Genomic DNA, 4878 nt, shown 5'->3' with positions numbered 1-4878 from the left:
CTGATTAAGCAAATTATTTGAACATCACAGTTAGATATTTCTTGTGGACGTAAAGCACATTTGAGATCTGACATGTATATATAGGGCGTATATAAGGTTATAATTAAAAATCTCAACGTACTTGTACGGCGCCACAAACCCAATGTAAATGTTAGGGGTTGAGCAGTATACCACGGTGTGTTTCAACTGTATTGTGTTAATAATAATAATAATAATAATAGCCTGGAAATGAAGATCTGTCTTAGGAATTTACAGACATGAAAAGACGGGGTTTGGGTTAAATTAGCGTCCTGTCTTCTCTACCACAATCCCGCGGCTCATTGTTCATTCATTCGACCCATGAAATCTGATTGCTCACTTCATATCAAGTATAAGGACTGACAAAATGTGATTATTTTAACCATTTTAATTTCAGAAACCGCGAATCGCCTTACTGGGAAAAGGAATCCGTGTACACGCCTTATTAGTAACAAAGACTAAATCGAGGCTTCCGATCGGAAGGTGGTCAAGTGTGTTATTATGTAATCCAGGCGAGTATTTTCGTGAGAGGTGTTCAGATAGGTCCGAGGTCAGTAGAAGATGGTGAAAAAAGGAGCCTCAAATGCCACACTGCTACAATTCCCACATAAAGAACGATATTTAGGCACTGAAAACTCCAGCAATTTTTGGTAAGTACTGTGCTGATTACTAAGATTACTTTGCATACATTGCGTTGACGAAATTTCCCCAAAATGGAGCATTTCCTATTTTAGGCATAATGGCCATTGGCGTGAGTGCTTTGAAGTCCAAAATTTAATATTTAATATTTTCAAATAATAAAAATATATATCGCCTCCATGGGGAGGATACGCATGTACAGCCCCGCTGCCGTACGGCGTATAATACGCTGAGGGCTAAGGGCCCCTTTACACTGGACGGCGTCCTTTCTGCGTCCAGCAGTACGGCCCCATTTAAGAGTTAAAAAATTATAATACTTTACGTTACGATAACTGGCCGATCATTGAGCATTCATTCTGATACAAATTCAATGCTCGTGCCTCCTTATTAAGACCACAGCGATGCCAAATTTCATGGTCGCAGAAAGGACGCAGAAAGGACGCCGTCCAGTGTAAAGGGGGTATAAGCAAACCTACAACATCGTTCTCAGGACCCTGTTTCAGTGAGCTCAAAGCAAAATGAACTTAAAGCTTAATTAATTATTTTATATTATTTTTTCAGAGGAAGAGCATTTGCCAATAAAAAAGTGGCGGTTATTCCAGCTGTCCAAAGTTCTGAACGCATAAATCAGTCTTAAACACTACGACTGGACAGGTAATACATCCATACCTCCTTAATGGCACTCTTTTCATTCTAGACGATAGCGAAGTGTAAAATATATTCTGTTTACTGACAACAAACATATTTGGTTGGCACTGTGATCCTCCTTTGACGTTAATTATTTGTTTCTTAAAAAACGGCCTGAATTTGCTATCGCTCGGAATACGGTATCATTTATGTAAGCACACTGGAATTTGAAGAAGATCTACTTTAATCATACAACCTACTAGGTGCGCATATTGTGCAGAAAAGTCCTATCATTTAACTAGAGACATATCTGTGAATATCTAATGAAAAATCTGTGGCCTTGGTAGAGGGTAGTTGCCATCCGTGGGGGGGGGGGGGGGGGGGGGTAGCCCTTCCTTAGCTTTGGAGGTAAGCTTACTCCTCCAGGAATTAACAGCATTACGAACGAAACGAGAGAAAAAACTAATTTCTCCGTCCCTGCACACACCAAACAGTTGAATTATCCTAGTCAGCCAACCGGACCCTTCTGTCAAATATTTATCAAAATTTATTTCCGTCACTCAAACATTTTATTTATCAGATTTTACCGTAATAAAACATTTGCGTAATCCGAGAACTGGTAACTTTTAATAACTCTCCTACTATAAAGTGCATTTCTATAATACGACCGGTTTAAGTGTAAAATGGTGCATGCATGTGTGGGCACTTTTACCATCATCACGATATTCCTCATGGAGGGATACACCTTAGTCTAATAAATCTACCTTAAGTTTACTATATTGTCGTGTATAAAATAACTTAATTGTATTTTTGTGACGATTATATGTTTATTACTTTATCAAACCATTAGGCATCGCCCCGTTAATGTGGATTTCTCCGTTTATTTTCAGTGACTCCTAACTACCGCTTACTGGATGCGTCTTCCATCAAAGACATCAGATTTGAGTGGCTAGCGCCTGCATCCATGCCAAGATTGTCTCGCTTGTCGAAGTTTGTCTTCTAGTTAATTTACAGGGTTGCCGTTTGTTATGAAATGTAACGATTGCTTTGGGTAATAATATTTTGTACCATACGTGAATCGAACATAGAATCGAACATAGCGAGCGTTTTATTCATGGACTAAGTCCAAGCGCCAAACCAGAATATTGCTGGTTTAATACAGTGGCGGATTTAGGGGGTTGTCAGGTGGGACCTAACCCCCCCTCTTCGATTTCTAAAAAAAATCACGCCAATGGTCCCCTCTTGAAATTAGAATTTTGACTAGTTGAATCATAGTTCTAAACTGTACCGAATGGCACCGTTTGCCCTCTAAAATATCAAAAAATTTTGGGGCCCTTTAGCGTGCCCCGACCCACAGCCCAGGGGGGGGGGGGGGGGCGGCTTCGTACTCCTCTTCAAATAAACCTGGATCCGCCTCTGGAATACGATATATGTGTGTGTGTGCTTCTAAGTAGTAGTACATGTACAGTGCTCTCTCTTCGTCAGTTCTCGAACCTGAAACGACACTTTCGGAATAGCTCTTAAACAGAATTGATGTCGATAAAAACTGGCCTTGGTTAAGAGATGAATGGAAACAATATGATGAACTGATCGTTACAAAATTATCAAAAATAATCAAGTGATTGCCATAAAATTATCAGTAAGCCATGGTAGAGCACTGTGCTAGTACGACCGGTTTTCTGTTTGGTTGTAAAATAACGTGTGGACAAATATGTAATAAGACGAAGTTCTTTTGAAAATAATTGCTAGTTCATCTTAATACAAAAAAGACATTTTAATAAAGTTAACTTTTGGAAGGACTCCATCACGTGAAATGCATACAGGAAACTCTCTAGACATACTGTGTTCAGTTGAAGACGAGAACAAGATGTAAATCTACAAGTTATTGAAAACACTATATTATAAAAAATAATAACACTTCTGAAATTACACTATTATGAAAGTGCAGATGTGCTCACGATATTACAATTTGCCCACACGTATTGGAATCTTGATAAAATTGTGAATATGCGGTGTGATACAAGCTAAGAATAAACTGACTTTGGTTCTCGGTGTATTGACAACGTGTGACTACCAAGTGACAGACCAATATTTCAGTGCTGGAAGGGGACAAACTATTGCTTTTACGCTATGAAACTAGGGATAGGATAGATTTTTTCGAAATAAATATACATGTATTACAGTGAGGAGATACTGGTATATTTGATGAGAAAAACTTATTTCTAATTAGACTACCAAAATTCCCAGCATAGTGTCAATTTGTGTGTCATTCAAGACTAAGTCAATATCATAAAGCATATTTATAAATCTTCACCAAGAAATAAGTAAATCATAGAAGGTGTTATTATGATGACATTTTTTAATTACTACATAAGCTGTCGCAAAGTGTAATGGATATTCCTAATTATCAAAATGAAGTTTTGTAGACGGTCATCTTTTTCAGTCCTCTTCAGCAAATAATTTAAAAAAACAATTCAACAGGAAATTTTGAAAAAAGTAATGATGCTAATAAAAGTAAATAATAACACAAATTAAAAAATACACAAACGTCCTTGTTTTTGGTAGGGTTGAAGGGGTGATTTAGATCAAAAGTCCTGATTAGGTATCAGTCCTGTTGGGTTGTTTTTGCTGTGTGTTGCTTGATCACATAACACTGAAGACCAGAGTAGAGTTTATAAGAATTAGCTTATAAAGTTTATGAGATTTAACTTATTTTGAGAAAACGGATTTTTGTGTAAACTTTTCACTGTGTTTGCATATAATTCTTTAAAATGGCTATAACTGGGATTAGGTTGTAAAACCGATCATGTCTTCATGCTGCCTTTGTTTCGCACGACAAACTAGTGTTCACTCAAAATGTTCCATTCACTGCAACCACGTTTTTTATGCTTTGATGCGAAGGAAAGGAAATGCCAAAACATACGAGCTACATATACAATTATCATATACAAAGGGCCACTAATCTTACCAAAATTAATTTTTAAGGTGTTGCGTGCGATAATCAGCATGATGACATAGAATAAGGTGTGTAGTCCCAAGTGCATGAGTGCTTGTAGAGGTAATACGTAGAAGAGATCCTATGCATTTTGAATTTTTGATATCGTAGATGCCACTGCATTTGGATAAAATGTTCCTCCGTGAAATTTGCAATCATTTATAAGACAATTACACTGGTGTCACTTTTGAACAAAAGTTTACTGTATTACACGGTCAGTCTTCTCATTTATTTATTATTTCTGGGTAAAACCCTGGGAATTTTATGTTCTTCTTAGTATTATGTACACCGTAACATTTTTCAAGAAAAAAAATCAAAAGAATTAGTCGTTTGAGCAGCTAATTTCAAAATGCATAGAATCACCTATGTGTTTTAGTTGGAAATAGTGGTAGTTGTTTTAAGCTCGATTTGTATTTTTTAAAATTAAAATTTGTAATGCTATGTATAGATTAAAAAAAATACAATTTTCAGTTGAAATCCTGTGTAAGATGTAAAATTTTAATAACGTTTATTTACTTTTCAAATTATGCAAAATGCCAATATTGTGTTTATTATTGTCGTTACCTTCAGCTCAACTCGAACCCATGGCTTTCTGCTTT

At 36.6% G+C, this 4878-nt stretch overlaps 1 long non-coding RNA gene across 1 annotated transcript; it reads left to right on the top strand.

Annotated features, from left to right (window-relative positions):
* Positions 1–335: 335 nt before the first annotated feature.
* On the top strand, positions 336–4601 carry LOC106164769 (uncharacterized). The gene is made up of 3 exons (XR_001238605.2): positions 336–668; positions 1219–1311; positions 2175–4601. It is a non-coding gene; the product is annotated as an uncharacterized LOC106164769 (long non-coding RNA).
* The last annotated feature ends 277 nt before the right edge of the window (positions 4602–4878 follow it).

This window comes from Lingula anatina, chromosome 5 (assembly GCF_051362555.1).
Source record: "Lingula anatina isolate TDL-2025a chromosome 5, LinAna3.0, whole genome shotgun sequence".
NCBI classification, from domain to species: Eukaryota; Metazoa; Brachiopoda; class Lingulata; order Lingulida; family Lingulidae; genus Lingula; species Lingula anatina.
The sequence above is the reverse complement of the archived record's forward strand: the minus strand, read 5'-3'. Positions and strand labels throughout refer to the sequence as shown.